The sequence below is a fragment of the Cryptotermes secundus genome, unplaced genomic scaffold, assembly GCF_002891405.2.
Source record: "Cryptotermes secundus unplaced genomic scaffold, Csec_1.0 scaffold304, whole genome shotgun sequence".
In the NCBI taxonomy this organism is placed as follows: Eukaryota; Metazoa; Arthropoda; class Insecta; order Blattodea; family Kalotermitidae; genus Cryptotermes; species Cryptotermes secundus.
In genome coordinates, this window is record NW_019721521.1 from 1,842,084 (window position 1) to 1,856,353 (window position 14,270).

At 42.0% G+C, this 14,270-nt stretch overlaps 1 protein-coding gene and 1 long non-coding RNA gene across 3 annotated transcripts in view; one reads left to right on the top strand and one right to left on the bottom strand.

Annotated features, from left to right (window-relative positions):
• LOC111875455 (C-Maf-inducing protein) overlaps positions 1-14,270 on the bottom strand; it is a 267,590-nt gene that overhangs the window by 104,253 nt on the left and 149,067 nt on the right. The window lies entirely within an intron of this gene.
• The window catches only part of LOC111875456, a 134,651-nt gene that overhangs the window by 79,644 nt on the left and 40,737 nt on the right, over positions 1-14,270 (top strand). The gene's annotated exons all lie outside the window — the stretch shown is intronic.

Sequence of the window (14,270 nt, forward strand, 5' to 3'; positions counted from 1 at the left end):
CTTAACAGCCACCGAATTACTCATTGGTTCCTTGTTCAGCATGATACATAGCTTGTAAGCCTTTACACTTTTCTGTCAATACCGTTTTCTAATTACGGAAATTAGATACTAATTAATTCGTAAGCCGTAAACTTTACTTGATGCCAAAATAATATGCCGAAAAATGAAGCATACTGGACGATAATAACAACCGCTGAATCAAGGCAACCAACAAAGGCTACATTTACATGAAGGTACAGAGTCAAAACCGATACCCGGAATTCGAATGATGTACATTTTCCAACGGGAATCTCATGCGTTGCCACGGGATACGAATCACTAGGTGGGAGGCTATCACGTAATTGTACTTATATGTAACAAGTTATATAATATTTATCTATATCGTCCGTATGGAGGCGGGTTTGATACCTCCAAGTAGACCTGGGAGTTGTAGGAGGCGACGAAAAGAGAACCCAGTACCTGCCCTGACGAGAGCCATCCTCTCGTTAGGGAGGATGTTACATAAGGACTATGACCGCAAGGGCTCAGTTGAAATAAATATTGCTGGTGAGTCTCAAGGGGCTTGACGCCAAGACGAACTGATTGGCGGTAAACCGCCAGCCGTAAAGTGACTCTGACTCTGACTGATATTTATCTGGAATACATCCTCAAAAGAAGTGTAAAGATAAATTTGCCCCTCTGCTTAATTAAATGGCAAGCCATGAAGATGTATGGGCCAGTGGAGGGGCTTGTGAACACGGCTATGGACCTTCGCGTTCCATAAAAGGCGGACAATTTCTTGGCCAGCAGAGTGACTATTAACTTCCCAAGGACTCTGTTTCATTCGATAAGAAATGCTACCTGTATTTACTTCAGGAGTCGCCATTCTCTGCAACAGAAAATTTCCTACAACAACATATGGAATTCTAATTAAAGACGGAATTTTTATTAATGTCAGAGTGCACTCTATCAAAACCAGTGCTTGTGAGAATACAAGTATCGGGACTATATACGTATGATTTCATACCTAATATACGTCACATCTCGAAACCCGACACAAGAGAACTGAGAGCCACACACAACTCCTAGAAAACAAATAGTTTCCGTGAGTATCCCGGATGTACTGGGACCACAGCGTTGCATCTTCTCGCAGAGACGCGTCTCATCATGGAAACAGCTTATTACTGTTAAAATTCAAGCACTGCCAAAATGATCAAGATTCCATTGCTGGAAAGATGCACTAGTTCGCTCCTGTCCGTGTCGCCTAAACTATCTGTAGTCTTCTTTATAATATTTCATCGACCACGCTGATGTGATATAATGTTCTAGAGCATATTCGAGAGAGTTGGTTCGAATCTTGATTAGGTTACCAGATGTCTTAAGCTGTTTCATTTATTTTCCTAAGATTCTCCTAGCGAATTCCGCAAGAGCATCCTCATATATGCCATGACCTTCTTTCGAATTATTTGTTCATAATTTTCATCTCCTCCTTTCATTCGGAGCTCGTAGCTTGTACAGTGAAACAGCATGGTTAATAACCTAAGGAAATATCAGTCGTGTATTTTTTTACGGTCTTCCCAGATGAATGAAGCCGACAAGCAAGTGCAGTTCTCTAGTCACTTATAATTCTTATGTTGTATCATTTACCATCACGAGACCACGAGCTGGAAACTCACTTCTCTCCCATCATGAGAATCAGAATCCAGGACCCAATTTTACGATAGCCAGAGTTTCTAGAGTGTATGTATCTCTCATGAGTATCTTTGTCCATTAATTCTGTGAATCGAATTACACTTCAATCATCATTATCAACATCACCGATGCAATTATAAAGGAGACAGCCTACATAGCTGATACAGTTTATTATGACGTTGAAATTTCACCAGTGCTTCCTGCTGTACTTCAGACGGGCAACAGCCTCCAGGGAGCAGAATCTTACTTGCATCTGTTTCAGTCTGGCATTCTCTGATACGGCGCTGTTTATTTTATTCCTATGAGGCCTGTATTTCTTAGTCTCTCCTCTAGTAGCCCTCAAGACAAAAGAAAAGCTATGGAACCAGGATGAGTAACGAAGTACAGGGAAAACTGCACTTCACTCGTTTGGTTACTTTTGTATTAGCCTATACGCTTTAGTCACACAGGCCTACTAATTTTACACATCAGCCGACGGGCTGCGGATTTGGACCCACATTAGATTATATCTCTGGTATATCACAATCTTCATCTCAAGCAGAAGCCCCCTCTCTCTCTACAGCAAAGCCACTTCCCCTCGCAGCATTGGTCTGTCCAGTGCGCCGGATTTTAATTCAAGAACTGACCATGTTCATGCGACAAAGTGTGATTATTATGTGCAATTTATTTACATAGTCCTTTCGTCTAGAAGTGTTATGAGACAGACAAAGCAAACATTCTTAGAAAATGTTCTATATGGGTGTGTCTGCGTACTTGCGTGTTTATATACATTCTGAAGCCGTTTCTAGGCAACGGCTACGTAAACACTACCTGAAAAGCCGGAATAGAAACGAAAGAGAGGAAATCCATTGCTAGGAAACGCCTGAAATACACATACGACCAACAATGCTGGAGCAGTGTTTTCTTTGTGCCGGCGGTGACGTCACACAACAGTGGGTAGCGGCCATGTGATGTGTTTTCTGTAGGTCCAGCCAGCCCGCTAATGGGTTGGTCGGATAGTGACCACGTGACATGTTTTCTGTAGATCCAGCCAGCGTATCAATGGACTGGCTGCGTAGCAATCACATGACATGTGTTTTCTGTGAAACGTGTCCACGCTGCCTCTACATAAGTGAGCAGAATTCAAAGCTTAAGAAGTAAGCGATAGAAGTGCAGTAGAAGCTAGGAGTAGTGGAGTACAGACTAGGACAGAGGAGGACAGAGTGACTGAAGACGAAATAACAAGACTTCATAGTTATTTGAAGTGACAGTTTCTGTGTTATGAATTCGTTGCCAGGAAACGGACAGCGTGTCCTAGTGATTCGTGAAGTGAGTAAATCAGCGGCTAGCGCAGTATTTCCTGTACTTAACGAGTGATTGTAAAGGAGTGTGTTAATAAATCAAATCATCCGCTCTAGAACACTTCATTCTCGTGACGCGTGCCTCCAACACGTGCTTAATTAAGAGCTTTGCCCTAAAGACACATGGGAGAGCAGAGATACAGATCCATGCATATTTAACCTCGGAACCAGATAGAGGATGGTCAGCTTCATGCTCCGGCTTTACCCTCGGGGGGGGGGGAGCCCCCTGGTACCTATTTTATGGGGGGCTGGGTGGATCTCAGAGACGGTGTGGATCCTTTGTAGTGGAGAAAATCTCTTGCTCTTATTGCGAACCAAACTTCGATCTTTGGTCATCCAGCCTGTAGCCAAGTCGCCGTAAAAACTATATATACTAACTATATATACACATGCAGTAGCTCTGCAGCCTCAAAATGAAACTTTTTCATTGAATCAGTCAAGTGATTACATTATACGGATTAAACTTGGCTGTATATATAACAGCATTCAATGTTCTGCCATGAAATACAAGGCGGAGGATCTTGTTACAGTCTGAAGGCTGAACATAAACCCTGTTTAAAGAATTCCAAGGGGAGTAACAGACTAAAGAAAAATAAACTTCGCCAAGAATCGTCAGACGGATTGTTTACAGATAAGAGAATGAATTCCTCGCTTTTACTGAGGAATTTATCTTCAAAAACAGTAGACACAAATGATCATTCTTAGAAGATTTATTATGTGTCACAAATTAAATTGGCAATTAATTTATTTAATTACATGTATCAACATTCTAATACAGTCACGTCAATCAGACGCTCCGACCACAGATCACCTGAATCACAAGCACAATCCGTACCTGAGATCCAGTTAGAAACACAAACCACATACAATAAGCAGCGTTACTGTTCCGTATCTCCACAAAACTCACTGTTCAATACATTAATACTGTAAATAACGGTAAAGTTGTCCCTGTGCTTAACTACGCACTTCGCCATGAAGGAGTATGGGGGAGTGGATGTATAGACCCACATTTTCTTGACCTCGGCATTAGTTATAGGTGAGTTGGCAGCTTCACGCCCCTGCCCCTTTACCCTGGGAGAAAAAGCCTCCGGTAACCGTTGGACAAGAAGCCGGGCGGGCCTTAGAGCCGGTCTGGACCACATGGAAAACAGAAAATTCTTGGCCCTACCGGTACTTGAACTCCGACTCCTCGGTCGTCCAGCCCGTAGCCTGTCGCTATACCGACTACAGTTAATTCGACAGATGTCCTGTCAATTTCCAGTCACTTCAGGCAAATACTAACGCGGTTGTGTCTTCAAACAGGCCACAAGCGCTTCGTCTCTTGTTCGTATTTTCTCGATATTCAAAATGTTGATGCACAACGGGGATGCATTTGCAGTAAGCAGCATAAGCTCTTATAAAATTCAACGCTATTATAGTTTGGCTAACTAACCGGATAATCGCCCAGCTGCTCAAGAAATTTGCCGCATTTTGTACTTTAGAAGAGGTACAGTGAAAATATATGATACTAAAACGTCTTACAGAATTAAATTATAATGTTTATAAAACAGCAGTTTCAGGACGAAACAAAAGCATACATTGTGGCAAGAAATTAAGCAACAGTGCAACAGTAGAAAAATTTAATATTCTGTACAAAAATATGAAACAGTAGTAAACGCATAAGCTGAAGCAGAGTGAGACATAAGCAGTTGTAAATCAATTTGCAACATTTGTCATATTTCGTATGAGGACATAGAAAGAATGGTGAAACATGTGGCTCGATAATAACCCTATGTAATGGAAGGGGGGGGGGACGGAGACAGAATAGAGAAGATGTATGGAACAATGGCGGAACCATTTATGTTTCCTGGACCGGAACCCTAACCTGTCATGGGTAGAGACCACAGCCAGAAGAGAGGGACTGGGTTCTGCTTTTGACAGCGGTAGATTGTCTGCACGACCAGTACAGGGCTGAAGACATTACAAAGAATACTTGAGTCCCGGAGGGGGGGGGACAGTCTTTCATCAAACGCTATTATCTGTATTGAGAGGCTAATGACAGTTTTAACAATTAGACAGCTTAGTAACTTTTCTGCATAATTTGTATTAAGATTCTCAGAATTTCAGATATCCGCACCGTCATCGCGCATGTCAATTTTCTGTAGGTTTGCCTACATTTGTCATATATTGCCGTACCAGATTTCACCATGTCACCTTCAACACTTATTTCGAAAACCACATATGATAAGGTAACGTCGTCCTTTTGCTTAACGATTTAAGCACTATGCCATGAAGGCGTATGTGGGAGTGGATGTATAGATCCACATTTTCTTGACCTCGGCATTAGGTGGAGGTGAGTGGTCAGCTTCACCCTCTTGCCACTTTATCCCCGGGGAAAGAGCCCCCGGCACCCACTGGATAGGAGGTTGGGTGAACCCCAGAGCCGGTCTGGACGACACAGAAAAGTGAAAATTCTTGCCCCCACCGGGACTCGAACTCCAAACCCTCGGTCGTCCAACCCGTAGCCAGTCGCTATACCGACTGCGCTATCGCGGCTCCTAACACATGATGTTACAGGTTTTTAATAACTGAAAATTAACCAAATTTCACCACCTCCCCCTACTTAACGCAATGAGTATATAAACATGACAAAGGACTCTAGTACAACGTATTCTTTCTTGTATGACCTACTATGCCTGTACTTAGGGCCGCGCCGTAGCTCAAGCGGTTAGTCGCTGGCTTCCCACCGCGGCGGCCCGGGTTCGATCCCGGGTCTGGTAAAGTGAGATTTGTGGTGGACAAAGTGGGGCTGGGGCAGGTTTTCTCCGAGTACTTCGGTTTTCCCTGCCAATCTTCATTCCACCAATTGCTCCACAATCACCCTCACCTATCATCTGTAGCTGGTGCAATAGGCCAGAAGTGGCCGCAGTAAAAGGGACTTAGTCCCACACCAATTGCAATAGAAAATGCCTGTATGTGGAAAGAAATGGAACACTGCATGCCAGGAGAGAATAGCACTCCTCATGCGTTCTCGGGACTTGCTAAGTTCAACTACCCTGTCTTTGGCGGGGGGAGGGTCCTTCAGTCCCTCCAGGCAAATTCCGGGATAGTGCCTCAATATAGGTCACGGCCGTTTCCTTCCACATCCTTTCCAATTAATTATTCATGAATCATCTCATCATCGATAGCATGAGCCACTGGTAGACGAAGGAAGTCTGCACACTCCTTGAACATAATGAATAAACATTGATCTCTAAGGGCAGAACTAGGATAGCGTAGTCGGTATAGCGACTGGCTACGGGCTTGAAGACCGAGGGATCGGAGTTCGAGTATCGATAGGGTCAAAAATTTTCTCCACGTCGTCCAGACCGGCTCTTGGGTCCATCCAACCTCCTATCCAGTGGGTACCGGGGGTTCTTTTCCTGGGGGTAAAGCGGTCGGGGTGTGAAGCTGACCACTCACCTCCAGCTAGTGCCAAGGTCAAGAAAATGTGGATCTATCCACTCCCCATATGCCTTCATGGCTTAGTGCTTAATTAGTTAAGCACGGGGACTTAACCTCTAAGGTGTGTAGCTCATTAATCTGTTCTTGTATTCCTCCATTCAGTAAACCATTCACTCAACAGATAAAATAAAATTTGTTTCGAAACTACATTATTCATAATAAGGAACTTGGAACATTTCATTAAAATCATTTCAGACTATGGGGTGGCTTTAACGGCTTCATTTAAACTATATTCAGAAGCTATAAATTTGGTTTTATTGTTCAAAGTTTCTGGAACTTTCGAATTAGGTCACAATAAAGCATTAATAGTGCAGCGACAACTTCCCCATTGTTTGAGATGATATTTCAAGTTCATGACATGTAGTACAGATAAGTTCAGAGAGTTGTGTTGGTTATTTCCAATCATAATTGCACACGTAACTGATAGCAAGTCAGCATCTCGAGTCTGTTGTTCAACAGAGGCCCTATGCCGGGATAGATGGTAGGAACTTGAGCTCGTGGTCACGTGCAATAAATACTGCCGGGACAATATCCGGTTATGAATGATTCTAAAGAGCGTCGCCAACACAATGGCGTACTCGTGAAGTTGACATCCTTTTGGCCACACTGTTTCTCACAACAGGATATCACGAGAATGCGGCATTCAGTAATAGCTACACGGGGGAGATGTGAGGGGGGGGGGAGAACATGTGCCTCAAAACTGTCTATACAGCTGCAGCAGCACATAAATAACGGCCTTTACTGGGTATGGACGTTCATCTCGCCTCCTCATATAAATCGTTGTACAACTGTTTAAATGGATTTACTATATGTATGCTCTATGAATGAAACGCCATGAAAACCTTGAACCTTCAACTAAGAACGCGGAAGAAACCGATATTTATTTGATGATGCCCACAGGTTTCGATATGGAAAGATAGTTTTTTATTGTAAGATTTGAGGTTTTCACGGCGGTGACTATGAAGAAAGCAGTCTTCTGGGATGTGGCACCGTGTAGATATGGTGTTAACCGACGTTTCGGAGGAACCAGTCTGTTTGTACCGGTTCTCACGGTCTCTTCGCTCGCGGATTTCTTATTTTCCTTCTACCCTGAAGATGAAGGTGATACGTTCCTCCGAAACTTCGGTTAACACCACATNGATCGTAGCACAATATACAGTAGCTAAATTTTAAAGACTGAATAACATTCAAATACTGTATTCATTGTTACCTGCAGATTTGTATACAGTTCTGCTGTCAGTGTCCGCCTCTGTGGTCTAGTGGTCAGAGTTCCTGGCTACAGATCCAGAGATCTTGGGTTCGATTCCGGGCGCTACCAGATTTTCTGAGAAGTAGTGGATCTGGAACGGGGTCCACTCAGCCTCGTGAGGATAACTGAGGAGCTATTTCAAGGAAATAGCGGCTCCGGTCTAGAAAGCCGACATTAAAGGCCGTGGGGATCCGCTGCGCTGACCACGAGACACACTCTATCCGCAAAAGTTGGCACTAACTTCGCCGACAAACGGCGGTCGATCGGTCGGTATAATTCACTTGCGGACTACAGAGCCCGGAGTTTTTTTTTGTCAGTGTGGCGTCTGCGGTTGATGATTCAGGACTCGACACTGGCAACACAGCTACATCATCTACCAGCAGAGCATAAGTACACACAAACATACCTTCACCGGATGCCTACAGAAGAATGTGTACCGAAGTACACATTTTTAAAAAGCGAAAGAGGTAAAACATTTGAATTATTTACCCACCTCTAAACTATTTTTGCCAATTTCAATTTTAGCTTAAATTTAATGTAATTAATTAGGGAACTGATGCAGTGAAACACCTTACACATAAACCACACCTGATGGCCTTTTCAGGGCGCAACACGTAAATACAGCAAAATAGTAAGTGAAAATGTGGTAACAGCCACGCGACAATAGAAATGAAACACTACGAAAGTTGCATTAGTTAGACTGATAATAAACATTAAACGACCAATTGAGGCAACAGGACGATTAAATACAATACAAATATACCTTATATACACTGTGATGCCCAGAACCTAAATTTTAATATAAACTGTGTAGAAATTTGGAACTAGTCAACTTTATGACCCCACCCCCAGAACGAGCATAAATATTTGCTAAATAACGCGATAATTTATAACCCTTCAATTTTTTTTCGAACAGATTAAAACAGGAGCCGTATAAATACGGGAATAATGAGGAAATTATTCATATGTTAAAAATAAGCGTTTGAGACAAGTAAAAATTCATTTCGATCAACTAACTGTAATGGCGAGAGACTCAGAGACCGGAAATAGTTTTTCTGAGCAAATATTTCAATGCAACGTTAGATACAAACATATAAAAATTGAAATGTGGACTAAATGACCTTAGCGGAAGATTTTGTAATTATTCTCATGTTTTCAAAGAAAGTGGCTATCCTCCGTGATAATTTATGTAAACACACAGAAAGATTTATCACTATGCAGAAAGTACTTTTACAGACAAGTTATATATAAACTACTTTCAGGCAGACGCACTTTGTGAAAACTGGTTTCCGATTCATACGAAATCAACTGTGAACTTTTTAAATTGCATGCATAAACTATTTTCAGTTAAACGTACTTTGCGAAAATAGGTTTTGCATCCATGCAAAGTCAGCTGTGAACTTTCTGTATTTATATTGATTGCAAATGATTAATTCTACCTTCATAAGATTTCTGTTTAGCTTTAAGGTTAATCCCAGTAACTGTGGCTTCTGAAGAAAGATTGTTTTCCAACGTAAAGCTGAAAAAGAACAATCTAAGGAGTGCCAATATTGAAAACAGGCTAAGTATTTTATTTTATTTTATTTTATTTTATTAGCTATACAGACAAAACTGTAAGAGCTGGATATAACATTACAAACGTTTGGCTGAAGCAAATGTAAGATAACTGAAATTTCAGGATTTTTATGCGTAATTTCGTCAACTACTTCATTATCTAACTACTCGTAATAAAAATAAATAAAACAATTAACTTCATTTATAAACATTTCCTGAATATTTTATAGGCAAAAAATTAGAATTTCTCATTATCAAATAACGGTTAGAGAGGAGGAGCATATTTGAAACTGAAAGCGGGAGCCCACGATTTCTTTTTTTGCTATTTGGTATAATTAAAAAATGGTGACTCGAACTGCTTTTATACACTGCAAACCATTCCTTCTACAACACCACAGCCGGCTCGGATATCGGACGAGTATGGCGTAACACTTGCATACTATTCGGTTGTTTTCTATTCAGTATGAATAGGCAACCTGCAACTGACACAATACCTACAGGAAAATACCATTTTTATCCTATTACAAATCTCTGATTTAGGGGGAGCGGAAAGTTGAATTTATTGATTTATTTCTTATACAATTAAGTCTAATTGATGTGGGTTAATGCATCTTATGCCTGTCACGGTAGCCGAGCTATCTAAGGCATGTAACGTCTTCGCTCGCTCAGAAGCCGGGATCGTGGGTTCGAATCTTATACAAGGCATTTATGTTTGGTATGTGTATGGGTTTATTCTGTTTGTGTTGTCCTGTGTTTAGGAAGCGGCCTTGCGACGGGCTGATCACTCGTCCAAGGAGTCCTACGGTCCGTAAAAATTATCAATGAAACTGAAAAATCAGCCCTGTGTTCCAAAAGTTGGAGCAAGGCGGAAAAAAAATGCATCTTATCATGGCGCTCTTACGGTAATGGGTTGTTAACCCCAAGCCTAAACTTGAAGATCATCCTTGTTGCCTCTCCGTGACTATTGTTTCATTCTTCTTGGCGAAGTTCTGTGTATTTTACAGGGAAGAGAACCCCTCTTCAACATCTCACATTTGGACAGCAGCCAATACCAAGCAGAAGGCTGACGTCAGAAGGTAGAGATCATCTGCAGCAGTCTTGAGGAGTCCTTCCAGAGATGCAGAAGAGTGATACAAACTTTAAACAAAAGGAGTTATCCCATGAAACCTGGCCACAAACATGCTCCAATATCAACGAACAGAAATTATGAAGAAAGCAGTTTTCTGGGATGTGGCGCCGTGTAGATGTGGTGCTAACCGACGTTTCGGAGGAACGTATCGCCTTCATCTGCTCTCACTGTTTCTTCGCTTGCGGATTTTCTTATTTTTTTTCTACCCTGAAGATGGAGGCGATACGTTCCTCCGAAACGTCTGTTAACACCACATCTACACGGCGCCACATCCCAGAAGACTGCTTTCTTCATAGTCACCGCCGTGAAAACCTCAAATCTTTTACAGAAATTATGAAGTCGAACTAGGAGAAACATGCATCGATTGCGCCAAACTTAGATTTATATAGGGAAAACTGGAGAGACATATTACACGTATATTCGGACTCGACCTTGATCAAATGTACCCTCCAGTCTTATCAAAAGCGCTCTCCTTTCGTCCCATGACGCTGTTTCCTGAGGCAATGAAAGCAAAGTAATTATCTGACGTCAGAATGAACAGTAGCGAAGAATAAAGCTGAGAAACAGGTGAAAGAAACGCTCCTAGAACCGGTCCGTGTGCCCAGTGGTGTATTCCCGACGGTGTCTTTCCCGAATTCGGTCAGGCTGTCTTAATCCATCCAAACCAGTATCTCGCCTTTCTTCAGGAAACCCAAAACTGTTTAACTTTACTTTGCAGTGCCAGAAAATAATAACATGCACAACGGAAAGCAAATACGTAAATCTAAATCCCAGTAACAGGATTTGTATAATGGAGGGCTTCAAACGTGTTCTCTGCTTAAAGCACATGGAACTACTGCATAATGGTAAAGCCTTGTTTATCTATCTGTCGTCATGTTTCATATCCGAAACTATTAAACTGATTTATATTAAATTTGGTGTTAAATGTCTACGTGTACATTAATACTTGTCACAGTAATTTAATTCTGGTTCATATCTGTTCAAGAAGACTACACGCGTAACCCAGGGTTTCCCAAACTGTGCACCGCGGAATAATGAGTTGCCAAAGTAAAAATAAATTTGTCCCTGTACTTAACTAATTAAGCACTACTCCATGAAAGTGTATGGAGGAGTGGACGTATAGATCCACAGTTTCTTGACCTCGGCACCCGTTTGGAGTGAATGGTCAGATTCACGCCCCGGCCGTTTTACCCCCGGTGAAAGAGCACCCGGTACCCATTGGATAGGAGGTCCCAGAGCCGGTCTGGATGACGTGGAGCAGAGACAATTCTTGACCTTACTGGGACTCGAATTCTGACTCCTCGGTCGTCCAGCACGTAGCTAGTCGCTATATCGACTGAACTATCCCAGCTCCCATGAGTTGCCAAGGAAAGAGCAGAAGTAGGCCACACGATTTAGGAACTGTTTATATATTTTTATTTACTACTGAGCTTTCCAGTGACATAGTACATAAATGTAGTCTAAGTATTTCACCTCAGACGCAACGCCTTTATGCTCTAATTCTCTAATATACGTCTTTCGTTTTTAAAATTTTCCCGAAGAAAAGCTTCCTCCCCCGGTTCTGGCCCCTTGATGTTCCTTCATTTACAAACCTATAACAAACTGTACTGCAGGTATAGTAAGATTAAGAAACGTTTGTCTAACCTAGAATGCATGAAGATCAGAACACAACTACATCAATTAAAAAATGCTCAGCCGGTAGAGTGTAAGTAAAAAAAAAAGTAAAGTTAAGCCATCCCTTTAACAGGCCGTGAAGGCCCATAGGGTTGTGAGACGTTAAGGGTCACACATTACTAGCATGAATAACTTTGCAGGAAGGCATATATATCTGTATTAATATGCCTAAGTTTGTATCGCCGATAAATCAACTTCTTGTCGCGTGAGATATGCAGTATCGAATTTCCTAGAGCGCTGTGCACGAAATTGATGGAAAAGTCGAGAAAATAAGGCATTTCTTATGTGAGTCAACATAATACTCTCTTAACAGGGAAACATGTCAATTGTCGCTGGCCAATTTCCAAACTGACAAACAATCGTCTCGCTGCGACGTGTCTGTAGTTGTACGTGTCCCTCAAATCGTTCCCGTAACTCGACTAAACTCGCTCATCCTCTTTTCTCCACTTTGCTGCTTTTATTTTGGTGCCCAACGTTATGTCCTGAACGTGATCTGTTCCTTAATGTCTCCTGCCATTACCGCAACATACGTTCACAAACTACCATCGAACAGACTCGCCCCTATGCCGGGGCGAAATAAGTACAAATTCTGAGCTCTGCGTGAGCAGTTCATATCCCCTGAACCGTATTTTTCATCCCACCATTACATTACACTTTTGTTCCTTTTATATCTTTAATGGCGCTGTTTCAAACAGACAAGCTGTGTAGTGTCGAATGACAGATTTGAGAATAATTTGGGGGATATAACGCACTGAGCGTTGAGAGAGAACTGTAGGAAGTGGCTATGATTTACTTTTTTTTTTCCTTGGCACTACAGCCCCAGTGGGCCGAGGCCTCCCTCCATGAACTTCTCCGTTCACTTCAGTTTTTCTAGCTCTTACACGTTCGGTAGGTCTCCTTGGGCGGGTGATCAGCTCGTCGCAAGGCCTCTACCTGTGCACAAACACAGAAAAACGCACACAAATATCCATGCCCTGGGTGGGATTCGAACCCACGATCCTGGCATCCGAGCGAGCGAAGACAGTGCATGCCATGATTTACTTTACCACCCCGAAATTCGTAAGAAGATGTATAGGCAATTATAAAGCTCAATTACCGCAGCCTGGGTCCGAACCGAATATTTCCGTCGAATGAGATGGAACGAGATCACAAAGTTCTGGAAGGCGGTGAGCCTACTATTCACGGCCTTCACCTGAAGAGGCCACGAAGGAATCCAGCTTACATTCGAACTGGGTACTTCCTGAATACAGGTCTAGAGTTCTGCCACTACACCAACGTGCTTGACATTTCTAAAAAGAAGTCTTCAAATATAACTACAATGATTAAGTCAAGAAGGATGAGATTGGCAGGGCATGTAGAGCGAGTTGGGGAGAATAAGAATTCATACAGAATATTAATGGGAAAGTCAGAAGGAAAGACACCACTAGGAAGACCAAGACATATGTGGGAGGATAACATTAAAATGGGTCTTAGAGAAATAGGATGAGATGGTATGGACTGTATCGATCTGGCTCAGGATAGGGACCAGTGGAGGGCTCTTGTGAACATGGTAATGAAACTTAGGGTTCCATAAAATGCTGCACAATTGGCGGCTTCTCAAGAAGGGCTCAGCTCCATGAAGTTAATTAATAATGACCGGTGAAAGGAAAGGTACAAATGTCTGAGAACCACTATACTAAAGTGTATAGATTTAGGCATTCTTTGAAAAAATATAACAGCATAAAATATTATTATATACAGGGTGTTTCACGACTTTAGGGCATAACTGCAGGAGGTGATTTCCTAGGTCTTTGTGATCAAAAAAGTTCATATAAACATGTGTCCGATTTTGGACGGTTACGGAGTTATGACCGTTTTAAACTCAGACTAGAAGGTAACGATTACTGATAATAAACGGAACAAAATACGTGTAATAAACCAGCATAATACATGATGCATTTAACGTATNAGACGGGGTTCACACGAAGGCGTGGACGGGAATGAAAAAACGGTCATAACTCCGTAACCGTCCAAAATCGGACACAAGTTTACGTGAACTTTTTTGATCACAAAGACCTAGGAAATCACATCCTGCAGTTATGCCCTAAAGTCGTGAAACACCCTGTATCTATGCACATATATAGAATTCATTGTTTTGCTGTTCCATTAATAAATCAAACAATTAATCAGA